Source organism: Xenopus laevis, chromosome 6L, assembly GCF_017654675.1.
Source record: "Xenopus laevis strain J_2021 chromosome 6L, Xenopus_laevis_v10.1, whole genome shotgun sequence".
NCBI lineage: Eukaryota > Metazoa > Chordata > Amphibia > Anura > Pipidae > Xenopus > Xenopus laevis.
In genome coordinates, this window is record NC_054381.1 from 50,367,389 (window position 1) to 50,395,343 (window position 27,955).

Genomic DNA, 27,955 nt, shown 5'->3' on the forward strand with positions numbered 1-27,955 from the left:
GTAATCTCATTACCAGCGACACTGTGACTTGCCTTTCTTGGATGCATTTACGCTTGCTTTCAGCTTTCTTAGCACCTTGCCTTGTACTTCAGTCATCAGATGTAAATTAGACATTTCTTTCTTCAGCTCCCAAAACGATTGCCGCATGCTGCTCTCGCTGACAAAAAAAAAAAAACCAGAACACAGGCACATTTTTATATTCCGTGCCCAGAGGCATCCTGTTTGGGGTCACATTTGTACATTATGCGGAGAGCAGAGCAAAATGCTGCTGCTGGATTTTAGAATGTAATACAACACTTTTTGAGCTATTTGTTTATCCCAATCAGATTTGTGACAGTGGTTTTCACCAAGAAAAACCCAGGGTTAGTGTCAATACAGGTATGGGAAAGAGGGAGAGAAGACGCGCTCTATTTTTCAAATAGTAAAGATAGCAGCACCTCAATAAATGGATCCACCAATCCTTGTATGCGCACCGAAAACCCTCTTTTGCTTTTTGATACAGGTATGGGACCCGTTATCCTGAATGCTGGGGACCTGGGGTTTTCTGGAAAACAGATCTTTCCATAATTTGGATCTTCATATCTTAAGTCTACTAGGAAACCATTTAAACATTACATAAAACCAATAGGCTGGTTTTCGTTCCAATAAGGATTAATTTTATCACAGTTTGGATCAAGTACAAGGTGCTATTGTATTATTGCAGAGAAAAAAGGAAATACAAATTTAGATTATCTGGATAAAATGAGTCAATGGGAGATGGTTTTCCCTTAATTGGAAGCTTTCTGGATAAAGGATCCCATACCTGTACATTAATAAAAACGTTATTTTTAACATTAATATAGTGGGTTTATTAGACTTTTATTAGTGTTTTCTTTATGGTTCATTGGACAATTTTGAACTTTGAAACTCTGCATGCACCATATTGCAGGGCTACGGTATGATATATCTTCATAGGAAAGTGTGCTGATGACTTTGCATTGGCTAGCTAATTAAATTCCTATGCAAGGACTATGTAATGAAAACATATGTTATAAAATAAAAACAGCATGAGATGCCAATATGTCATCACTTGCAATTAAAACTGAAGAGAACTGCTAGGGGGGTGGCACAATATGTTACTTCCTGACCAACCGGATCCTATAGAAAATACTTACTTGAGCAAACTTGGTTAAAGGGGTTCTTCACATTTGAGTTAACTTTTATTGTGATGTAGAGAGTAATCTTCATTTTTCATTATTTAGCATTTTGTTCAACAGATATCTGGTTGCTAGGATCCAAATGACCTTATGAACCAGGCAGTGGTTTGAATGCAAGACTGGAGTATGAACAGGAAAGGGCCTGAATAGAAATATAAGTAATAATAAAATAACAATAAAACTGTAGCCTCACAGTGCAATCATTTGACTGCTGGAGTCAGTGACCTCCACTTTACAGCTGAAAAGAACACAATTAAAGTGTTACTGACACAAAGACTACTCTTCAAGATATTAATGAACATGAAACGTTACCTATAGCTCATGTTGATCATTTTTCGTTGATTGGTCTGCTTTTGTAAGTGATATTCCCTAATTTCCATTACTTATGATGCTAAGAAGGCTCAGCAATTACCACTACTTTGCGGCCACAACTTTTCCTAAAAAAAATGACACTGATGAAACACAATTTGTGAACTGTTAAAGGGTCTGAAAAAACACCTTATGTTGGGTTACGTTTGTCCAGAGTGGACCATCTCCATTTTGCCCCAGAATTTTTTGAGTTCAGACATGACACATGCACAGTATAATAATCATTGGAAGTGTTCTGTACTGCAGGTTAGAGTCCTGCAGCGGCTCGGTTATCCGCGGGTTACCCACAAAAACCTGCGGTACCCTGCGGGTAGAAGTTCCGGGTGCGGGTATAGACGTGGGTTGTCGGTTCTGCAGGTTGCGGGTCTTCTCAATAGCAATTTATACTCCTTTTTTCTGATCACGCCCACTTCCGATGATGTCACTTCCGGTTTATAATGACAGCACTTCCCGTTTTACTCCTTTTCCCCCCTGATCACGCCTACTTCCAATGATGTAATTTCCAGGTTGCAATGACAGCACTTCCTGATTCTTGATGGTCAGCGGTTCCGGATCCAGAGCCAGGCCAGGGTGGGCATGCGCCCTAGGCAACCTGGCCAGCTGTTGCGCCGAAGGGGGGCACACATGGGCAAACAGACGCTGGCCTGCACAGACGCTGGTGCACATGCGCGAACCACAGCTGGCGCGCATGCGCGAATCACTTCTGGTATGCATGCACGGACTGACGCCAGTGCGCATGCGCCAATCGACGTGAGCGATCAGACGCGGACAGTCCAGACAGGAGAGAGGGGACCGGACTAGGGGGTAGGAGCCAGAGGAGGTACGTGCCTGGCGCCCCCTCAGCTTTGCGCCCTAGGCAAGTGCCTACCCCTAGTTCTGGCCCTGCGGATAAGGTACTTGCGGGTCGGGTAGCGGGTCCAAGCAGGTAAGAATGGGGGTCCGGGTTGCAGATTGCAGGTTGCTGGTATAGGTCGGGTACGGGTTCCAAAAAATGGACCAGCGCAAGACTCTCCACAGGTGAGTCAAGTCTGAATTTGCATAGAGGATATCTGGTAGGCTGGAGAATGATGTAAGCAGCTGCTTCTGGAGAAAAGAACCACAAGTCAGTGCTCTATATACAATGCAATGCCGGGGTAAGTTGCAAGTGATTAGACTCACTGGGTAGTGCTTAAAACTTCCACTAGTTTTTCCTTGTCCTTAAAATTCAGCTTTTTCAGAAGTTAATTCAGTGTGCCTATATCAATATAAAACCTCTTTAGAAAACAGTATATTTACGAACATTCTAACACTGAACATTCTGCACGATTCCCAGCAAATGTCATGCTTGTTAATGGTGGAGTTCACTTTCAATATGCTATAGTATGGCTTATTGTTAGCATTTTTTTCAACTGGTCTTCATTTTTTATAGTATGTGAATCATCTGCTTTCCTCTTCTGCTTCTTTTCATACAAACAATGCATTGTTCTGTCAGGCTACAAAGTTATTGTAATTTCTACTTTTTATTACTTATCTTTCTATTCAGTCCCTATTCTGTTCATATTCCAGTCTATTATTCAAGCCACTGCCTGGTTTCAAGGTTAAATTAGTCTCCAACATCCAGATAGCTGCAGCTATTTAAAATTGAGGAGCTGCTGAAGGAATAAGCTATATAATTGAAAAACTTTCCAGGTTGGTAAAAATTATTTTCTATGTAACTATAAACTGTTAGTTAGGCAGATGATTTGTGAATCTGAACTGCACCTTCTGTCTTTACTGTACAATAAAGGACTCAGGATGACCCCCCCCTTTTTTTTAAACAATTTCCGGTTACTTGAAAAGAAAAGCAAAATGAATTTACTCTCCTGCAAACAGAATGTTTACCTAGCTTTGCTTTTGATAAAAAAAAAATGACACTTGCAGTTCTCACTTGCGTATGTGCTTTAACAAAATTGTCTTCTCCTTACCAAATTCTTGGCCAGTGCAGGGGCTGAGCCTATGTGTGCCTCCGATTTCTTTAGAAGTAAATGAAAGTGCTTTATATACATTTAAATATTGTGTACACATTACACTGCTGATCTAAATACTGTATGTATACTTAAAGAGCTGTAAGACCCAATGCAAGCTAATTCTAGCAAGCTATCTCGAATATAGCAGTTGTAGCAATTAACTTCTAAACTGTGGTCACATATTCATAGTTCTATCCATATAGATACTGTATAGGATAAATACAGTTCTTATATGGAATAGGATTATTGCTGGCAATACATCCAGACACCTTACAAAACTGAACAACAGGTACTTACTTTCCGGTCTAATTCTTTTGGATGTTTTGTAACATACAGTTGGTTATAATCTGTATTGGAGGGAGTTCCTCTCCTTCTCAGAAGTTTTCTGATCACATTTTGGCAGCAAATGCTAAAAGATGCAGAATGCTGGCCTGTACTTTGACTAGTGAGATAGAGAAGATATTAAACAGATATGCGATTCTAGGATGAGCTCTGTATCAGTCACTTATAAGTATAGATGAAGCACTTTTGACCATATATCCTGCATTGGGGACAATCCCAAAATATATGCTTGCCCTCTGACCTCAGTTCCTGCAGCTGTCCAAATTCTGAGTTTATCCAAGTACAAATGTGCAACCATCTCATAGAGGTAAGGCACTATATAAATTAATTTCTAGTAGAATTTTCACAAATTTTATGACATATACCAGGGTTTTTGAGTCTATACATATATATCTGTTACAAGGTATTTATAATATTCTGCTATCCTACTGTTAAAATGCAGGTGCAGATTTGGGTTGAGCAGTCAAGTCAAGCTCTTCCTCCCTTATCTCCGCATGTCTCAGCAAACCTATTCTGCAAGGACCTCACTTTGTACACAGGGGCATGTTCCCCAAACTGTACTCACAAAGTTGGCTTTATTGAAACCAGGGCCCTAGCCCAAAGTGTGAACAACTACAAACCATTATTCCACCAAATGTCATCATTATATTTTAAGGCAGGTAGCATGCGCCAAAACCAGACTTGTTAGTCTATCAAATTATAAAGCACAAGGCTCCAGAGAATCTTCAGAACTTGTCAGTCCCTTTCTCTGAGTTTGTGTAGCTGTAGCAGGGCAGATAATTGAGAAACTGTTGTAAAAGTAAAGGCCTTCTATGATGGTTAACTGCAGTTTTTCAATATGACCCAATTTGGTTTGTCAGTGTCAGCTGTGGGTGTGGCCTTACATTTTTAATTTATTTTCATAAAAAAAAAAAATAATTACACACACATATATATATATATATATATATATATATATATATATATATATATATATATATATATATATATATATATATATATATATATATATATATATATATATATAGATAGATATATAGATATATAGACACATACATATACACACACACATAGAATCTGAACTAAACTACATAGTAAACCTGTAAAAAAATTTGACATTATGTGTTTTAACATGCATACAAGCTTTTATCAAATAGTATATTTTTCTTACTTATGTCTGACAAGAAACTATGGGGCAGAGACCAAAACATGGAACTGGATTTCTACAAGAATTTTCAAATGTTTGATTTTTTTTTCCACAATTACTAAACACTCTCTAGACAGAAGGTGTTCCTTGTTCATTGAAGCTTGTTGTATTGGGCGTTAAAGCTCAGCTGCAGTGTTGCACGCTAACACCAATTATTATTGGACAATCCCTGATTAAGTTAATAAATAATGTGAGCAGGATCATACGAACAGACGGGTCTTGAACAGGGCAAAGTCCATTTATTGTTCACATATAAAGATTATGTGAGCAAAGCAGCATAAAACAAAATAAAAAAAAAAACCCTTGCCACACTTGGGCTCTAACTAATACACAGGGTAGTTTCCCTCTCTACTACCAGTCCCCTACTGGGATTCCCGGTCAAACACAAACAGTACAACTCCCCAGAGTCACAGTACCTTTACAATGTCCTTTCCCTTTGTGGGAAAATAAGCAGCCGCTTCCAATGGCTACACTCAGCTCCCAGCTCTCCTCAGTGTGTGTCTCAATATTTCACTCTGAGCCCCAACCCTCTCTAGCAGCTAACTGATCTAGCCTGCTAATTATTCCCCAGGTGAGACTTTCTAGGGGAATTAACCCACTCAGAACTGCTGTAGATATGGGAGTAAGACATGAACCTAGGGGAAATATAACTCCCTTCACACTGTGTTCCAGTTACCGGTTCACAATAAGTTTATGATTTGAACAAGCGCCTTATGAAACGCAAATATCTATGTTAATGGCAAAACACTAGGTATCTCAACATAATGGCAAACCAATTGTCATGTTAGTACTGCTTGAAATTATCACTTTACACTAATATATTGTTGAGCATTCTCCTTCTAAAGGATTCCCTGTTTGGATATGTTAGTTGTCGGAAAGAGTCATTCAAGTGATATGTGGGCATAGCCAGTTATTGGCAACTAATTGTAGCACATATACATACATATATATATATATTATTTTTTTTGTGTGTGTGAACATTTATATTTAACCATTAAAAACGCATAAAACACTCCTTTAAACACTCCTTAGTATAAAAGGATACGATCAGAAAGGTGTGTCACCAGTCAAGAATGTAAGCAAAAATAGCAAAAATAGAATGAACAGTAATCTAAAGTTAAAGGAACAGTAACACCAAAAAATTAAAGTGTTTTAAAGGAAAGACAATATTATGTACTGTTGCCCTGCACTGGTGTGTTTACTTCAGAAAAAAATGATAGTTTATATAAAGAAGCTGCAGTGTAGTCATGGGGGCAGCCATTCAAGCACAGGACACAGAGTAGATAACAGATAGGTTCTGAAGAATCCCATTGTATACTATAGAGCTTGATTGTCATTTGCTGTGTAACCTGTGCGCCTTTTCTCCTTTTTCAGCTTGGAATGGCTGCCCCCATGGCTACACAGCTGCTTAATTATATAAATTATAGTAGTGTTTCTGAAGCGAATGCCCAGTTTTACCAGTGCAGCACAATCGCACATTATATTTCCATTGATTTAGGACACTTTCATTTTTCGGTGTTACCGTTCCTTTAATTCCATCCACTTAATGAATACAACTATTTGGTGAAAGTATGTGATGCTACAAGTAAAAAGAGCTAGTATCAACATCAAATGGTCACAAAAAAGTATTTATTTCTATACTGGACTAAAAAAAGTGTTGAAAGCTAAACAACCCCTTTGATTACAAGAAATGCATCTCGTCAGAACAATTTCCCGTTACCAGTTCTAATAACAATCTGCATAGCAAAGAAACATCATTGTGAGTTGACAAAACCACTGGGCATAAAACATGATTTATTTTCAAAAAGACTTACTGAGCTGAGTACACGAGCCTTTGCATGTGACCAAAAGTCAAAGTCATTCATGGCCTTGATGAAAGAAATAAGGTTTCACAAGACAACTGGAGCTGTAGGAATCCCAATTTGCAAATTTCATAAGAGCTTTATGGCAGACAGTGTACCGCCCATTACGCATTTAGGGATAGCCTATTTTTAGTAAAAAAAAAAAAAAAAGAGAGATTTTGATAAGTGGGATTATTTCAACACTTGGGTTACAGACCAACAGCAAATTTGTCCATTGTTGATAAATGAGCAATAGTGTAATAAGTAAATAGAGCAAAATAGTACAAAATGGTGACAGACCCTGCTGGTAAAGAAGAAAAGGGAGCTGTCCACCCTACCCCACACAACCATGAAAATAAAAACCTTTTGAAAAACAACACAATTTATAGAAAGCATCATATTTTTATTTAAAAAATGCAACTGTAGTTTTTCTGGTAGGGCCTTTATCAGGCACCTTTGCACTAGGAGGGATGAACACAGCAAAACTGATGTCAAATGCACTTAAAGGAGAACTAAACCCTAAAAATGAATATGGCTGAAAATTCCATGTTTTATATACTGAACTTATTGCACCAGCCTAAAGTTTCAGCTTTTCAATAGCAGCAATGATCCAGGACTTGTCACAGGGGGTCACCATCTTGGAAAGTGTCAGCAGCACAGGACATGTGTAGTGAATCAGCAGAAAGGAAGATGGGGAGCTACTGGGGCATGTTTGGAGACACAGATTTTTACTGATAAAGGGTTGTGGTTGCCTTGGGCTGGTACAGAAGTCCAAAACATAATGTACAACATTTCTAGCCTATTTCTTTAGTTTAACTTTCCTTGTCCTTTGAAGTGGACCTGTCACCAAGACATAAAAAGCTGTATAAGAAAAGTCCTTTTCAAATTAAACGTGAAATTCAAATTCTTTTTTTATTAAAACGTTCATAGCTGTTGTAAACTTATTTAAAAATGTCAGCTGTCAATCTAATATTGCTTGCCCCTCCTCTATGCCTTAGGCATAGAGACGGGGCAAGCAATTACTTTCACTTTCCATTCAACAGTTAAGTGAAATGGGCGGAGACATGCAAATCACTCCTTTATGTCCCTTTATGTCTCTGCCCATGATGCCTTATGGGATAATCAAAACTCTTATTTTGGTATCTAGGCAGTGCTGTGTGTATGGCATGAGACAAGTAAATACCTTCTGATTTCAAAAGGCTTCACTTTGCATGTAAATTGCTAGTGAAGGGCTTTTTGGCTCCTTTTATCCCATTCAACAGTTACTAGATGTCACTGCTCTCCCCCCATTCCCCCAGGCCCCAGTTCTCTTAACCATTTAATTGTGTAGCCAGGGCATGGGGATGGACATCAGGTCCCCCATTCTGGTGCACAAACAAAACTCTGAGATGGTGCAAAGATTGCCTTAATAACAGTGTCCACAAAATGGCTCCTGCCTCCTTGCTGTAATTGATATAAGACCAAAGGAAACAAAATTCAAATAATTTATACAGTGTAATTAAAGTTCATTTTGCTTGACTAACATGATAAAACAGGATTTGGAAGGACCAGTGATACTGGTCCTTTAAAGTGACAATATAACACAAACACACACACAGACAGAGAGACTGTAATTTGCTATAAATGTGCAGTTAAACATAACAGCATTCAAGTATTATTTGTAGAGCTGCCATGATTCTTCTAGTAAGTCAACCTCATTAAAAATGAAACAAGGATACCGACATCCCATGGACATGATGCATCTCTAGTGTTGTTTTAATAGCAGGATAAGCCCTTGTCTTTTACACCCATCATTTCAATCAAATATTTCTTAAAGTGAAAAGGTTGGTTCCATCAATATACAGCTCTATGCTCAGTGCAATTTTATCATTTATTCAGAAGCAATAAAAGAAAGAGTTTAGGCGGGCCCCATACCATGCAGAATTTCCTGCAGGATCATTGGGACTTGATGAAACAGACTCCACTGTATTTGATGCCCATATAATCAAATAATCATCACAAAGTCTATTACAGCTCTGTCTAAAATATATACACAGAGCAATCATAAAAAAACACTTCATGACCTAGCAGCTGTACATAGTACCTGTGTTTACACACAAAGATGCAATTATTTTAACTTGTTTTTTTCCCCTGATACTCCAGGACATTAGGAAACACAAAATACTTTTTGTTTTGATATCTGTTATTCTCTGTATTATGCATTTATTTGTTTAGAACTGAATAGAAAATCTAGACAAATCACTTTTTGTAATATTTACATGTGTGTACAATCCCAGTTTTGAACATAAATGTAGTACCCCATGACATAACACTGTATGTGTTTCACCCAAGAAGAACTATAGGATAAAGGTTTTGCCAAAAACACTGTGATAAGTTACTGTCCCTTTTAGCAAAGGGCTTCTAAATTTCCTTTTTTTTATGACTTTCATCCAGTATAATAACAACCCACTATTCAAGTCAGATCATGTCAGCTGCAAGTACTTGTTCTCCCCCTAGTGGATGTGACTTGTAATATACCAATATAAATATGCAATACAAGGATAAAACAAAGGGACACTGCATAAACAATACAATTCATCTCTTCTGTTTTTTTTTCTTTAGACAGGAAAACTGGGAAATCATAGCAAATAACTGTATCACTCTGCTCTCTCACATGAATACATATGACAACATGCAGCTAAACAGCGAAAGCGAAACAGAAAAAGAAACAATTCTCTGTATACGGCTATTACTCAAAAAAAAAAACCCACCCTATTCGTGCTGCACGCACCATAGGAGCAATGAAATAGTAGCACCTCAATTGAGTGCTCAAATTCTGCTGCTCACCAAAACTCCAGGGGTTGATGGGATCCCCATAGAATGGTACCGGTCTTATACACAAGAGTTGACCCCCAGTCTGGTTAAGCTGTTTAATAATGTCAGAGAGGGCACACCACTCCCAGAATCGATGAACAAGGCCTTGATTATAGTTCTCCCAAAGCCGAATAAGGACCCCAAGGAATGTGCCTCCTATAGACCGATATCTTTAATGAATTGCGACGCCAAAATACTGGCGAAGGTTCTGGCCCGGCGCCTCAACACAGTTATCACTCAAATAATTGATATTGACCAATCGGGGTTTATTCCACAGAGGACCACAGACATAAATTTAAGAAGGCTATATACAAACCTCATGGTAACTCATGACAACTCCAATTCTAGAGTTATTGCAGCCCTAGATAATGAAAAAGCGTTTGACTCCATGGAGTGGTCCTACTTGTGGGCAGTGATGAAGTGTATGGGCTTCCCTGATAATTTCATGAAATGGGTAAAAATACTGTATAGGGCTCCGGAAGCATCCATCCGCACTAACCATAATTCCTCTCAATCATTCAGGCTCCACAGGGGGACTCGCCAGGGTTGCCCTCTCTCCCCTTTGCTTTTTGCTGTAGCCATGGAACCCCTAGCCTGCATGATAAGACAATCCCCTAGGATAGAAGGGCTAAAAATAGGAGGGGTAACTGAAAAAATATCCATGTTTGCGGATGATACGTTACTTTATCTAGCTAACACTGATCAGGACCTGGGGACAGCACTGGATATCATTGATGTACACACCACATACTCTGGCCTAAAGATCAACTGGAGTGATTCGGCACTTTTCCCCATAGATCCTCTACCAACTCCTCTACCGGTACTGCCTCAAGGCTTGACTTGGACAGACAAATTTAAATATTTGGGCATCACCATACATAAGGACCCATGTAAATTTTTAGACTTAAATTTAGCGCCCTTACTTCAGGGACTGGAGCGGAAAATTAAACTATGGACCCGTCTACCACTGTCACTGATAGGGCGTATAAACCTCTTCAAAATGATCATGCTCCCCAAATTTACATACATGTTTCGGCAATCCCCTGTAAGGATCCCGAATAGTTTCTTCCAGAAAGTTCGAAAGTTCCTTATACAACTGTATTGGCATCCATCTACCCCAAAAATAGCCATAGTCAAGCTCCAACTCCCAACCCACGCTGGGGGACTGGCTGCTCCGAACCTCTTTCTGTATTACTTGGCAGCGAAACTGGCCGTAGCAAAGTGGTGGATAACCCCATCGCTAGACAACCCCGCCATACGCTTAGAAGCCCAAACTATAGGGTCATATGAGGAACTTAAGAACCTCCTTTACAGAGGTTGTAACTATACGGCAAAGGCAACGATATCCATGAGAGAAATTGTATGGGCATGGAAAACAGCTAATGGTCTCTTTCCTAAACTGGCAGCACATTGCTCAGGACTCACCCCCCTCTGGTGCAACCCCAAATTGCCCCACATGCACACTGTACCAGATCCTCAAGCCTGGGCTATGCACAATATTAAGTATGTTCAGGACATTATGGTTGATGGTAAACTACTGGACTTCCCCACCCTTAAAAATAAATACGACCTGCCCAACAAAATGTTCTTTAGGTATATTCAACTCCGGCATGCCACGCATTCCCAATTTAATGGGGGGCCGGTGATAACTACCACCTCCCAAATAGAAGTGAGGGCATTGGCTGATGCGCATACTAAAAATCTATCAGTTTTTTATGCCATTCTCATGACTGCAGGGACCTCCCCATTGGGTAAATTACTGGAGAAATGGCAACGTGACATACCCGAATTGGATGCTGAGGCATGGAAGGAGACCCTTGATTCGGTCTTTGACCATATTGTGGCATCCAGAGACAAAATGATACAGTTCAAATTTCTGCATAGAGCATATCTCACTCCAAGTGTATTGGCTAAAATGTCCCCGGCCACGGTTGATGAATGTCCACGGTGTCATCATTCCCCAGCGAATTTCATACACATGGTTTGGTCATGCAACAAGATACAAAGGTTCTGGGGGGCTATAGCGCAATACATTTCTGATATGATGGAAATTCCTATCAGGGTGGAACCCCTAGGTATGTTACTGAATCAGGTAGCGGATCTAGCACCAACTATAGCTGAGAAATCGTTACTCTCCATAATGTTTGCCTATGCCCGAAAATCCATAACCCTGAAATGGAAGGCACAAATAGCCCCAACTGTTGGATTTTGGGAATCCCAGATCATTCATGCAATACCGCTATATAAACTTCTCTATACGAGAAGAGGCTGCCCGGCCAAGTTTGAAAAAATATGGTCCCCATGGTTGGACATCCACGTTGACCATAATTGACCGCTGAGACATTGCCCCTAAAAATTTCCTAGTAAAAGTGGAAGGACAGGCAACCTCCCTCCTTCACTGTCCTATGTTTTCTGAGCTGACTTTGATACACGTACAAAGAAGTAATGCATAAGTTAGGTTAGGTTAGTAGAAGTTCTTTAATAAAATGGTAGTAAAGCGATTACACGATATGAATATCAGTACATGCATGGAGTAATATTGGAAACTGTGATATGTTTGATGTCAGCCGATACCACTGTTTGCACGGTGGCTGTGATTTAAGGAACGCTGTATAAACCTGCTTAATGACCATGTTAATGTACTCTACTTGAATAAAGCTTTTTTGTTAAAAAAAAAAAAAAAAAAATTCTGCTGCTCACAACAGGTGAGATGTATACATGCTACAGACTGGGACACTGAAGAGGTTACATGGGAAAGGGAGGACAAGCTTATAGTCTGATCATGTCATTGCTTGCCTGGATAATATGGGGTAAATTTAATTACGGCTTTGCTGACATCGCAACACTTTGCCAGGCGTAGATTCGCCAGGACAACGCTAATTCACGAAAATCCAAAGTTGTGTCCAGGGTGCAGAATGCTTGCAAAGATGTACTAGTGTTACTGCGACAAGCAAAGCGAAGTTGCGCTAGCGTTGGCTAATTTGCATACGGCGGGAAGTTGATAGACGTAAATGTTGCAGCAAATACATTACACTACACAAGCCCAGGGAACCTTAATAAAAGAAAATATTATTTTGCCCTACACATAAGCCCAGTGTATAGTTTATGTGCCATATTTTAGGAAATGTAGGGGGAAGCCGGGTACCCCAAAAAAAATGACAATCTTTTGCAGCCTATCACCCTGTAAAAAGTAAATGACGCCAACTATTTTTTGACCAAGCCCTATCTACTCTATTGCACTTCGCCTGGTCTGAGCTGGCGAAGGCAAGTCTGGCACAAGAGGTAACGTTCAGTCAAATCTCAATCTTAGTGAATTAGCGTAGTTACGTTCGTTCGCCAGAGTGCAACTTTGCCTGGTGTTAGGGAGCGAAGTACCGCTAGAGTATCTCCTTTGCTAGTGAAGTTACGCCAGTGGCCGTTAGTAAATTAAAGTAAAAAAAGTTCTGAAATGACATCACGCTGGAGAATTTTCGCCAGCGTTAGTCACTTCGCCCTTTACTAAATTTCCCCCTATGAATTTCTCTGTAAGACATACTTGTTACAAGTAAGGAAAGATAACCCTCTAAACTACATATTTATGCTATTTAAAGGGGAGCGCAACCCAAATAAAAAAAAAATTATATTTTGCATGATTTCATTTGTACATGTTTTTGCTATTGCAAGCAGTATCTGTCTGGTCAGTCTCTGGCTTCTCTTGACTATTGAAACAATGTCGTGAAAACAACTCTCGCCTCCAGTCAAGGCTTCATTTCTCATAATGCCCAGAACAGAATGACAGAACATGCAAGATACTGTAAAGGGGTTGTTGACCTTTAAATGAACTTTTAGTATGATGTAGAGATTGATACTTTGAGACAATATGCAATTGATTTTCCTTTTTTATTATTTGTGGGTTTTTTTTATTCAGCAGCTCTCCAGTTTGCAATTTCAGCAATCAGGTAGCTAGGGTTCAAATGACCCTAGCAACCATGCATTGATTTGAGTAAGAGACAGGAATATGAATAGGAGAGGGTCTGAATAGGAAGATGAGTAATGAGAAGTAGCAATAACAATAAATTTGTAGCCTTTCAGAGTATTTGCTTTTTACATGGGGTAAGTAACCACTATCTTAAAGCTGGAAAGAGTCAGAAGAAGGCAAACAACGCAAAAACTATAAAAAAGACAAAATGAAGTCCCTTTAACTTAAAGGTCAAGCACTCCTTTAAAGGAGAATTCAACCCTTTAGCAAAAAAAAAAAAAACCCTACCTCCCACCCAACATAGATCCCCCTCCCTCCTCCCCCCAGCCTAACTGCCCCCCCCCAGGAAATGCCCCTAACTTTTTTACTTACCCCTCTGCGCAGATTCAGGCATCGGATTTCCCCGCAGCCATCTTCCGGGTCTTCGGTAAGCAGAGACGGAGACTGGCAAATGCCGGTTTGCGGCAACTGCACATGTGCCGAAATGTAAGGCAATTGCCGAACGTCGGCAGAAGACACGAAGACCCGGAATATGGCGGCAGTGAACTCAGATTCCTTTAATTCTGCTACATTATTACAAGAGTCAAGCAGAACAGTATATGAAACACTGCTTTCAACAGCAATTACACATACAAATAACCACTGGAAACAGTTATTTCTTGGAATTACATTTTCTTTGATATTTGGTTTTTTTTCATTACTTTGGTTGCTTTAACCATTATTAATGCAACTAATTGTGCAATTTAGGGCTATCTAAAGAAAAAAGGTAATGAGAAAGCACACGTTCTTGCCTTTGACTGAATATAAGGAAAAGCTTCTATATCTATAGCGGCTCCAAAACATTTTCCAGTTAAATACAACTCTCGTTTAGGCCATTGGTCTGTGCAATGTGGAAGAATGAAAGTAACTTATCGCAAATGATTTAAAATAAACTTGAAGTTTGATTCCAGATCCTCTGAGCCACAAGAGCTTCAAAGTATTAGTGTCCTGAATCTCAATAACTCTGTGTGGGCTCAGTTGTGTTACAATAACGTGGGGTTAAATGTGTGAATAGAACAAGTAACACCAGATAATCTTTCTACCCATATTACTTTAAAGAAATGCTGCAAGTGAATATGTTTGCAGTACATAAGAGGAAACTATTTTATCACCCTTTCTTGCACCTCTGTTTGCTTACAAAGCTACAGAATGTATATGCCACTTACAAACCAAATTTTTAGCTACAAAATCAGACATTACCTTATGAACAGAAATATAACTAACATGGAAGATAAACTACCTTACACAAGTACTAATAATCTAGACAAAAACCTGCTCATAGCTTGAAAAGACTGACAGATAGGACTGCAGTTTAATAAACAGTCATATAAAAATACTATTACTAGGCTAGTTTTCACCGACTAACTCAATAATCTTTTAAACAGGGATGACATAAACAACGGAGAGATTTCTAAAACGTTTCGTTTTTCCACCCTGCTTAACTACAAACAGTATTTTTCCTGTAGGATAAGGTATTTTTCCACATTCATTAAAAGTTGGAAAAAAATTTCACAATTTTTCAAACTTGTAACGTTATATAATTTTCTCTCACTTAATAAAGCATTTTATAGCATCTAATCTGAAAATTTGTTGAGAGGTGTAAGTTAGCAAAAATCATTAGTGATGGGCGAATTTGGGGCATTTTGCTTCGCCCAAAAATTCGCGAATTTCCCGCGAAATTTGAGAAATGGAGAAACATTGGTGAAATGGCGCACATTTGCCTGTGTCCATTTTTTTTACGCCGGTGAATTTTCGCTGCGGTTTCGCAAATTTATTCGCTGGAGGCAAATCGCGGGAATTCACAGCGAATTTGTGCCTGACGAATAATTTCGGCCATCACTAAAAATCATTAAGGCCTATACATTAAAAGTGTTCCAAATCTCTTTTCTTGCATGGCAAACAAAAAAAAAATTGAGGAAAAAAAGTGAAAATGGTTGGGAAATGTTAAATGATTTTTAGGGGCAAATTTATCAAATAATTTTTGATAAATAATAAATAAAAACTCACCAACGATATATTCATTCCTATATGATTTTTAAAACTGTATTTATCAATGGGTATCTGTAAGGCTACAAATGTATTGTTATTACTACTTTTCATTTCTCATATTTCTATTCGGGTCCTATTCATATTCCAGTCTCTTCTTCAAATCAATGCATGGTTGCTAGGGTTATTTGGACCCCAGCAACCAGATTCCTGAAAATGCAAACTGAAGAGCTTGCTAAGAGTTAATCCAAAGGTGAGCAACCCCTTTAATGCTTTACATGAAAAAAAATAAACAAACTTTTTTTCATATTTAACGTAAACACTACATATTTGTTATAGCCACTATTCATAGCAATAAGAGTCTTTTTGGGTAAGTAGGTACCATATTTGCACACCATTTGGAGGCAATGATAAAATAGGATTTGGAATATTTTTTTTGGGTGAAGGGTCCCTTTTAACTGAAACGTGGACAAAGGTTTGCCTTCAAGGAGGACATTGATACCAAACATAAGGCTAAATCAACAAGAACAGAATAGAAAATGGTTATAATATTCTGGAGTACCTGTGGCACTATTTAAAGATTGAGGCACCAGGCATCACCCAACCAGGCATCTCCCTGAAGCAAATCTGTTTAGAAGGATGGACTAGTTGTATTTGGCAAACAAAAAGAAGTTCCCTTGCAATATTTTTTTTACTTTTTATGCTTCCTTTAGTGTGGCTTTTTGTCAGCAAGGCCTGTTAAATTAGATGGAAGAATGCAAAGGAAATACTGCAAGCGAACCTGTGAACAGTGTGCAAAGTTGGTACATACTGCACTTTCTAAAAAAAAAACGACAATGTTGCAAAATATAGCTCACCAAGATATTAAGGCGCGGACACTGAATACTTATATAAAAAAAAGTATTGCAGCAGTTGCTTTTTATTTATTTTTTTAACATGACTCAATGCCAGATTAAAAAAAAAAGTTTTCGTTTTTAAATTATACACCCCATAAAGCACTTCACCATTGAATGGATTATTCTGTAAAATTAGAAAAACCACTAGGAGGTGAACATTTAGACCATCCTGTATGACCAGCAAAGTGAGTAGCATGGGAGATGCCCAATGTGGCCCTACTCTGCTCAGGAAACTTATTTTCAGCCTATAGGGTATTAACCAAGCAATATTAAATGCATGTCAAATACAGACAATTGTTCTCAGACACAGAATCATAGCTACCTTTCAGGTATGAAGTTCCGACGCCCTTCACTCATGTCCACTGAAGAGTCCTGTAAACAAAAGTATGTATAATTTATTATAAACCATACTTTGCTGCATTTCAGAAGGGGTCAGTTGTTATTGTCCTCACCAGCTGCATCTATCATTCTGCCAGCAGAAAACTAAAAACATTAAGAACACCTCACACCAAGGAGCACTCTGCACTGTCAAAAGTAAAAATGCTAATAAACATAGAAATAAAAATAAAAAGGTAAAGCATTCAACAGGACTTGTGAAAATAGCAACAATTTTATTTTTATTTTGGGTTGGGAACTAAATATTTTGTGCTATTTTTCGATAAGTTGTAAAATGAAGACAAAGGTCTAATTGATTACTATGAGTAAAAGCAGTCCAACTCAGCATCTCCTTTATATACAGTAAATTAGCACCACTGGTCAAGCTGAGAAAAGTTCAGAATGCTTTAAGGGCTTACAGTAGAGGAAGCCAGTGAGGTCATAGTTCACATAAGTTGGCTGCGGCTTTCATATTTTTACACAAATACATTTTTGTACTTTTCCATTTAAAGATGCAAACAAATATTTGTACTTTAACTCCTTTCCACTAAATGAAGGTTACTGTGACTCCTTATTAGCACCCTTCACCCACTTGTGAAATTCTCGCTTTCATCTTTGAAGACAATTTGCTAACTTGATAGAGAGTTCCAGCAAAGCTTGACTGATAGGGCAACGGTGAATAAGAATGCAAAAAGTGAGCTATAAACGCATCCTCATTTCATACACGAAAAAGGCTATGGGAAATGCTATTAAAAGAAAATATATAGAGTAAGTTAAAATGCTGAGTGTAGCTTCCATTTATTGTTATAAATCTTCACAAACACATAATGGTATAAATCTGGTTACTCATAGGAGAAAACCTCATGCACAGTTTTTAAAGAAACACTGACCTCAAGTGGCCAGCAATGGGAATGCTCTTGGTTTAATAATTCAAAAGAGCTGTAGAAAACAAACACATCTCAATTATCTGGCCAAACCAGGGATGAATTAGATAAAGTTGGCCACACACATTACCAGTTTTGTTTAAAGAGGCCTATTTTCTACAAGCTTTTTGCATAATATCAATATATGTATATATCCTTTAATATACTGATGAGAGACACAAAGGTGGATTAGCCCTCCCTAATTTTCTACTTTATTATTATGCTAGCAAATTGGTTTATGCATGGTGGTGGCTTAATCCCGACCCTAACAATCAGGCCACGGTGGTTGAAGTGGGAGTAATTTTATCCTTTGAGGCCCTGGCCAATCAACTACACAGCGGTCATCCCTCAATATATACCCTAACACCTGCCATGAAAACGGTTACCCTCATTTTCCAACGAACAGTAGTGTCTGCCTACAAGGCTACAAGTGATTGGTCTAAATGGTCCCCACTCTGGGGCAATAAAACTCTCCCACAGTTCCAGTCCCTTCCAGACGCCAGTGTCTGAGCCACAGCCGAAATTAAATATCTAGGGGTTCTAGTAAGCGCAAGGGAACTTAAGCAGTTTGTCTAATTAAAAGAAGAATTTGGGTTACAAAATTACATGTTGTTTTGATTCCTCCAACTGCGGCATGCATTCTCTGCCCAATCTCTAGACGGTGCCCCATCTATTACCCAATCCATCCTTGAAGGATATCTTTGTAGGCCAGAACTCTCCAAACTCCTAAGCTGGTTCTATACTATTTTGCTCCAAGGTAACTTTGTGACTGATGCTTGAATATTATCCTAAAGAATTTGTTGCTATTGGGTTGAATTCATCCGACCCTCGACTTTAACAATGGCTCCAGTCAATGAACTAGCCACACAGCCCCACAGCATGATGGAACCTCCACCAAATTTGACAGTAGGTAGCAGGTGTTTTTCTTGGAATGTGGTGTTCTTCTCCACCATGCAAATCGCTTTTTGTTATGACCAAATAACTACATTTTTGTCTCATCAGTCCAAAGCACTTTGTTCCAAAATGACTGTGGATTGTCTAAATGAGCTTTTGCATACAACAAGCGACTCTGTTTGTGGCGCGAGTGCAGAAAGGGCTTCTTTCATCTGTATGGCAGGGTAAATTGCACTGAATTGTAGAACAATGTACAGATACACCATCTGCAGCAAGATGTTCTTGCAGGTCTTTGGAGGTGATCTTTGGGTTGTCTGTAAACATTCTCACAATCCTCAGCATATGCCGCTCCTGTATTTTTCTTGGCCTACCAGACCTGGGTTTTATAGCAACTGTGCCTGTGGCCTTCCATTTACTGATTACACTCCTTACAGTTTAAAACTCTGAGATAGCTTTTGTAGCCTTCCCCTAAACCATGACTGAACAATCTTTGTTTTCAGATCTTTTGAGAGTTGCTTCAAGGATCCCATGCTGTCACTCTTCAGAGGGGAGTCAAACAGAAGTACAACTTGCAATTGGCCACCTTAAATACCTTTTCTCATGATTGGACACACCTGCCTATGAAGTTCAAGGCTTAACAAGCTAATCCAACCAATTTGGTGTTGCCAGTAATCAGTGTTGAGCAGTTCCATGCATTCAAATTAACAAAATTACAAGGGTACCCACATTTTTGCACAGCCAGTTTTTCACATCTGATTTAATTTCATACAACCGAATACTGCTTCACTAAAAATCTTTGTTCAGAAAACACCCCAGTACTCAGGTGTTCCTGGAAAGACATACCACTGTTATCTTTTTTTGTTGAAAGTGGAGTTAATTATTATGCAGGTTGAGAGATGTTCCCAAACTTTTTCATATGACTGTAATACCTACAGAACACATCCTACTTACAGGGATATGCAAATACTAATGAACTAAACAATTCAGTGGCAGATCAGTGTTGCTGTAGTGTAGACTGACCCTAGTGTGTGCTTGTGTATAACTATGTTTGTGTAGCATGAATGTGATAAATGACTTTGGGGGGGGGGGGCAGGTATAGGAGTGCCACACATCTCACTATACCATAAAGGGTCCATCATCAAAAATGTGATAAGAATGCATAGTATCCCAGGGCATATAAAATGGGTCGATATATAAACTTTCTACCTGTCAGGACATTCCTTAGCAGAGCTTTTGTGGATCCCCCAAAAACTACGACCACAGCTACCAGTAGTGCTAGACACTACTAAATTACTTTTCAAATATTGGGACATGAATCGCAAGAGACATACGTTTGGAGACTTCCCATCCACTCTCACTCCCATCACAGCACTTAAACTGCTAATCCTAAACATCAGAGTGGCAGAACTACTTGCAAAAGGGATCACAGTATTGGCTGACCTACACTTCGCTGGTACATGGAGACCACATGAAGATCTACAAAGGAAATTCAGCTTAACAGAGGGGAACAGATATACTTGGTTACAAATAAGCCACTTACTACAGTCACACCTTCAAAACTACAAACCAATCAAACACTCAACCTTATTCGAATTCCTGTGCAGAGAAAGCAGATATGAAAAAGGAGTGCTCTCTGATTGCTACAAACTACTCCTACAAAAAGAATAAAAACTCCTATACCAAATCAGATGGGAACAGGACCTAAAAGTAAACCTTACACCACAACAACAATGGGACTCAGGATTTACAACGCCTAAGGGGCAACTCAATGCACTAATCAAATCGAACTTAAAAGAAAGATACTTTTCAATGGCATTTGACACCTGACAAAATAAACTATATCAACCCGGCCTACAATAAGAACTGCTGGGGAGGATGTGATGCTACAGGCACTCTACTACACATGTGGTAGGAATCCACATAAATTTTGGAGCTCCAATTACACCTGGAATGGACAATCCCCTTTAAACCGGAGATTGCCCTTCTAAATGTTCCTCCACCAAACGTCAAACCTCCACAGCGGAAACTATTATTCCAAATATTCACAGCAGCAGCCACATTAATGTCAAGAAAATGGAAACTTAATACTGAATACACACACTTAACGATCTGCATACATTGTTTCTACCTGTGAACAAATGGAAGGAATGGCGCCAACCATGGAAAATAAGAAAGAAATGCATGATAAAGTATGGTCCCAATGGCAACAGTATACAGATAATTTAGGAAACATGCAACTGTGATATAACCCCACACCCCTGGGAGCAGCCATCCAAATAGATAAGGAGAATACTGAGTAAAGGCTTTGGACCTAGGGATCTTTCTTTAATTTGGATCATCATACCCTAAGTCTGCTAAAAATAACATTAAATAAACCAATATGAATTCATGCAGCTTAGAGATCATCAAGTACAAGGTACTGTTTTTCTTAACATTGACTCTATGGTAGATGACCTTTAATTAATAGGGAACTTTCTGGATAACGTGTTTCCAGATAAAGGAGCCTATACCTGTAAATACTTTCAAGAAAAGGATGGCTGCTATTCTTGCAAGTGGGTAAATGCAAGGTTTATTGGTATAATGAGATAGGACACATATCCTGGAACAGACCCAATTGCTATTTTTGTGCTAGGGCACTGCATTTTTTTACCTTTTTTTTTTACATAACAATAGAAGGGGATAGAAATCTAATTTGCCCACTGGTTCACCTTGATGCTCATGGGTCTTGTTCATTCTCAACTACAATGACAAGCCTATCCCTTCCATCTTAAATTAATCATATATAAAATCTACATGTTGCAGCTTGGTTTAGCAATTAACTTAAATATACTATAGTGTTAACTAGGGATCTAGGACTCCTCCCAAGTGCGCAAAATCCATCAGGCTGTTTTTCTGTTCAGCCACTAGGCAAATCAATTTTATCTTTCATTTTAGTAAAGAGATACTTTGATCGCCATCTTTGGTTTGTTTGTTGAAGACGTTTACACAAGTCTTACTGAATTATACTTTTTTTTGGTCCACTTTTGAGGTTACTTTATCTAGACTTGTATTTCTGTAACATAGCTGCATTTGATCTCTTGTGGGTTTGTGGGTTTGGATTTGGTGCAGTATTCAGCCAATTTTTAAATCTGGGGTACTAATAAAGACATTCCCAGACCTATCCAGCAGCTAGAAGCAACAGCTAGTATGCATAAGATTGTCCAGTACTTTATTGTGTATGGTATGGTTTCCCAGATATGGATTATGTGTGTTCAGTAATTCAATAGGAGGTTATTGGCTTTCTTAAAATGCTATTAACAGTATGGGGCCTGTTATTCTGAATTCTTGGGACCTGGGTTTTACAGATAAGGGGTATTTCCATAATTTGGATTTTCATACCTTAAATCTGCTAAAAATCATTTAAACATTAAATAAACCCCAACAGGATTGTTTTGCCACCAATAAGGATTTGTTATATATTAGTTGGCACCAAGTACAAGGTACTGTTCTATTATTAAAGTGAAAAGTGCAATAATTATAGTTATAGAGTCTATAGGAGATGGCCTTCCCATAATTCAGAACTTTCTGGATAATTGGTTTCTGGATAACGGATCCCATATCTATACAATGTGTTTTTGTTTTATTCCAAGAAAAGTGAGGCACCTATTAAATTATAGCTACATCCTGATAAACACTATATTGTATTACATCTCTATAAATATCCAGTAATAAATTTACAGCAGGTACAATACAAGCGCTTATATTCCAGTTAGGGATGCACCGAATCCAGGATTCAGTTTGGGGTTTGGCCTTTTTCAGCAGGCCGAACCGAATCAGAATCCTAATTTGCATAAGCAAATTAGGGGCGGGATGGAAATTGCATGACTTTTTGTCACAAAACAAGGAAGTACATTTTTCCCCCTTTCCACCCTTAACTTGCATATGCAAATTAGGATTCCGATTCGGTTCGGTATTCAGACAAATCTGTCGAAAGGGATTCAGGGGTTTGGCCAAATCCAAAATAGTGGATTCGGTGCATCCCTAATTCCAGTAAAAGTCATTATGATCCTTACTACACAAAATAGTGTACACCTTGTAGTGATGAATGATTTGGCTTCTCATATGAACATTAGAAGTAGCTTTACCAGGCTTAACTCTATCTCATGGATTAACTACAGCATGTTGTGTGCATAAAACTGTATATTTCATCCTACTGGGCCTACCTGTCTAGGCAATAGAGAAGACCAATCAGACGGACCCACCTGTCGATCTCCTTAGCTCCACCTACAATGACAGGACAAAATAAACTGCCTTCATGGAGAAGCAGCCCTGACAATATACTGGGACAAAGAAGCTAGAAATTGTACATTATATAGTGGATAAAGTACCCCTACTGTAATTTATAAAGATATTATTAGTCACAGAGGAGTTATGTGACTACATACAGGTCACATAACTCCAAGGTGACTACTAACATCTTTATACATTTATACCCTATACAACAAGTAGAGGGTACATGATGCATTATAATCTACAGTTTGTTTGTGCACATTCTTACTTCATTTGTTCTATGTATGTTCAGTGTTTTACAGGCTTTGCTCTGTGTGCTTCAAAATGACACTTTTAAAGGAACAGTGACACCTAACAATGAAAGTGTTTTAAAGGAATGACACTATAATGTACTGTTGCCCTGCACTGGTACAACTGGCGTGTTTTCTTCAGAAACACTACTATGGTTTTATAAATTAGCTGCTGTGTAGCCATGGGGGCAGCCATTCAATTTTAGGGGGACAGCATGCTGCTCAGCCACACCCACATTGGTTCAAAAACACTGGGGATGCGCTGGAGGATCATTTTTTAAATTTCCCGTGCGCCAATCCCCATTGCTCTAGTCCATATAATGAAAATTTGCATGAATAAAGGGGAGGGGACAGGGGCGACGAACGGCAGTGGGTCTAGGGGCGTTCACTATGTAAATCCGACCCTGAGGGGAGGCATCATCCGAGGGGAAAGCGAGATGGAGCGGACCTGACATAGAAGTAGAGACGGCCTTAGCTGAGAGGGAGTTTAACAGGAGGTGTGTGCCATGCTATGTAAGAGCTGAGAAAATCTGACGGGAGGGGGCAAAAGTGGAGGAATTGATGAAAGGAGAAAGTAGCGGCAAAAGTTGGCTCTGCACTGCAAGTTTGAGTGATGTCACCCCCACACTTCCCCTCAAGCAATCTAACAAAAGAACAATGGGAAGGTAACCAGATAACAGCTCCCTGGTAGATATGAGAATAGCACTCAACAGTAAGGGGCCCATTCACTAAGTTCGAGTGAAGGAATATAGGTAAAATAGTTCGAATTTGACTATTCGACTATTCGATAATCGAAGTACTGTCTCTTTAAAAATTTCTTCGACTCCCTAGTTCGCCACCTAAAACCTACCGAGGCCAATGTTAGCCTATGGGGAAGGTCCCCATAGGCTTGCTAACATTTTTTTGATCGAAGGATAATCCTTCGATTGATGGATTAAAATCCTTTGAATCGTTCAATTCGAAGGATTTAATCGTTTGATTCGAAGTATTTAATCGTTCGATTATTCCGCTGATCGTTCGATCAAAGGAATTGTGCAAAATCCTTCAACTTCAATATGCGAAGTCAAAGGATTTTAATCGATTTTAAGGATCGTTAATTAACCCTCGATATTCGACCCGTGATACATCTGCCCCTAAAAATCCATGTCCCACTGCGTCTCCTTCAGTTACACCGAGTCAGAGAAACAATAGCCTGCCTGAAAGCAAAGTGGTGGCTCTTTCTGAAAGCACAGTATCAGGCAAATGACCGGAGATGTCTGCCTACACACCAATATTAAAAAAATATATACTTGTTGATTCAGGAATAAAATTTTATATCGTAGAGTGAATTATTTGTGGTGTGAACAATGTCAGAAAAAAGAAAAATTACACCATAAAAATCATGAAAAACTGTCCCCTTTAAATCCCTGATTTAAGAAATTAAGAGCAAAATTTGAGAAGTTCATGTATCTGTGGCCTCTGCTTTAAAATTTTTTAAAAAGGTAGCTAAATGCTTTAGAATAAGTACTAATTTCTATTAAAAGGGACTGGTCACCCTAAAAAATAATTCCAAATACTATTTTATGATGTTAGTGAAACTGAATATACTTTACTTACAGTATATAAATTATTTAATTGTTTCTTTTAGTCTTGGAATTCACATGAAACAGGCAGCAACCATTTTGTGGACATTGTTATTAAAGCAAGCTTTAGATTATGCCAAAATCTTGTTTATGCACCAGAATGGGGCACCTGATGCCCATGCCCATGGTACACAATAAGATGGTGAGGAGGGAGCGAGAATGTGAGGAGTGCAATGACATCTAGGAAGCGCAGAATGGAAAATGAAAATGTAAAAGTAATTGCTTGCCCCGCATCTATGCCTAAGGCATAGAGGAGTGGCAGGCAATATATGATTGGCAGCTGGGAGTTTTAAACAAGTATATAACAGGTACAGATGTTTTGATAAAATAAAGAATTGAGTTTCATGTTTAATTTCAATAAGACTTTTATCATACAGCTTTTTATGTTTGGGTGACAGGTCCCCTTTAATAATAAATGTAACTAGAATATAGGAGAATATAAATTCACATTATGTTGCAAACAACTAATTTTACACTGTTATCCTTAAAGCTCAGCATTTAAAATAAAGGAATAAAATCCATTTTCTTTATTTCACCAATTTCAAGTACTTGACATGTTAATGGGATCCTGATTAATAGCTATATTTATTTTAATGACTGTCTTTACACCTCTCGAGAACACTGTATACGTTTTTTTGCTCTGAATTCTAATAACCACTCGTTCACAGTTATTGCAGAAATAATTTCTGTGCTTATTATATAATATCTTTAAAGCTAAAAGTCGGGACAAAAGAAAATTCAAGTCTTCTTTTTAGCCTTTCTGGCCGATGCTCCAATAACTTTAAGCAATTAATCTATTATAACGTATTCATTTAACTGCCTGTTCTGGAGCAGTAATTTCCTTTGCAAATTGTTTCTCTGCCGAGGTGTTGAATGGAAAATTTCCAGCCAAATAGTGCGTTTTACTGATAATGATTATTCTTTTTATCTCTGCACAGCTATACTAAACCTGTTTACAAGCTGGGAGGGGAATTCCCTACCATCTTTTTTTTTAACAATCCTTTTATTGAAACAAACATATATCCAGTTAACACAGCTGTTGTGAACACAATGTTTGTTCCTTTTACTATTCGTTACATATAAGCATTTCAGGTTTAACAATAAAACTTAAACAAATAACAATAACATGGTGTCTTTGTCGTTCTTCAGATTCTTGTCAATGTCTTGTCATTATTTTATTATTAATAGTTTCCCTATGCTTTCTTTGCCATATTTATTAACAAATAGTACAAAACAGTTCTATCCTGATACATCCAGTAAATCACATTGTATCTACAACATTACATAGTACTGCCATAAACTCACAATTTAATACTGTATAAAGATATGGTTATAGTCTCATCCCACCTATTTCTCACACATTATTGACCTCTATCCACGTTAAGAGTTAAATTCTGCAAAGTAGTAATAAACCAATAGATTATCCCTTGACACTCCCACGTCTCACTAGAATATTATGGGCAGATAAAGGACAACGGGAACTCAGTGTTTTTAGTTAGAGAGTCAAGGGGGATCTAGGTCAGGGTCCTCCCCAAGCCATAAGCCCCATATCTTACTAAATTTCTCAGGGCAGCCCCTTCTCATGTATGTAAATTTGTACAATGGCAAGGATCTTTCCACTAACTGTTCCCAGTCTGTGACATTAGGTCCCTCCCCAGACTTCCATTTAATCGCAATCGCCTTTTTTGCATACATACAGAGTACAGATAGTAATGTACGATGTGCCCTCCTCGGGGACACTTCCTCTAACTGACCCAATAAAAGTACTCTAGGCTCTAACGGCACGAAAAGGTCAGTTTTAGCATCAATGAGCTGTACAACCGCCCTCCAATACGATTTAATTACAGGGCAATCCCACACCATATGAAAAAAGTCCGCTGGGGAGTGGTGACATCTGGGGCACTCTGAACTAATGGCTGGATTCATTTTATGCAGACGTTGTGGGGTAAAATAAACTCTATGCAAGTAGTTAATTTGTGTCATTCTGTCTTTACTACTGATTACTCCTTCGAAGATGGAAGTCAGTGATTCTTCCCAGTGCTCCTGCGTGATCTCAGGGATGTCCTGCTGCCACTTTGTTCGTAATTTATTTAGAGGGGCACCCCTAACAGTCTGCAAATGTGTATAAAAATATGAAAGAGGCTTGCCCAACACCTGTTTATGTATCCCTACTTGTAAGCCATTTGGCGTGGTGTCTACCGTGTCGCCCTTAAACTGAGTCACAAACGCATGTCTCAATTGCAAATATCTGAAAAACATATTATTCGGTAAAGTATATGCTTCTTTTAGGGCTTGAAAATCAATGAGTTTACCCTCCACTATAATGTCCGATATATATTTTATATTATACCTTGCCCAGAGCTGAGGGTCAGGGATCAACTCCAACTGCTTTAGATAGGGGTTACACCATAGCGGGGCAAAGCTGGAGCATTGAGGTTGTAGCTTAGGGTAATACTGATTAGCCAAACGCCAGGCCTTAAGTGTTTCTTTCATCAGGAAGGAGACCCTAACATTATAAGTGGCTCCACGGTAAGGTAGATTCTTCAGCCCTTCAAAAGACCCTGCCAGTTGAGCCTCAAGTATTACAGACGCATTGGTGTCATCAGATTTGGCCCAATTCCTCACAACCACCAACTGAGACGCCAAGTAATAAAGGAAAAGGTTAGGGGCCGCCAATCCTCCCTGTTGGGAAGGGAGTTGTAAAGTAGTGAGGGCTAGTCTAGGAGTACTATTGTTCCAGTACATCATGAGTGTGAGGCTTTTGAGTTTAGAGAAGATCGTATGAGGAATTATTGTGGGGGATTGTCTAAAAATATAGGTTAATTTTGGTAGTATCATCATTTTAAAAAGGTTTATTCTACCCATTAGAGATAGTGGTAGATTAGCCCATGCATTTCTTTTCTGTTCCAT

At 38.7% G+C, this 27,955-nt stretch overlaps 1 long non-coding RNA gene across 1 annotated transcript; it reads right to left on the reverse strand.

The window, feature by feature from the left end:
• Window positions 1-32: 32 nt before the first annotated feature.
• Window positions 33-5,613, reverse strand: LOC108718492. Its single transcript, XR_005961800.1, has 3 exons — window positions 5,516-5,613; window positions 3,848-3,992; window positions 33-157 (listed from the first exon to the last, which is right to left on the reverse strand). It is a non-coding gene; the product is annotated as an uncharacterized LOC108718492 (long non-coding RNA).
• Between the last annotated feature and the right edge of the window lie 22,342 nt (window positions 5,614-27,955).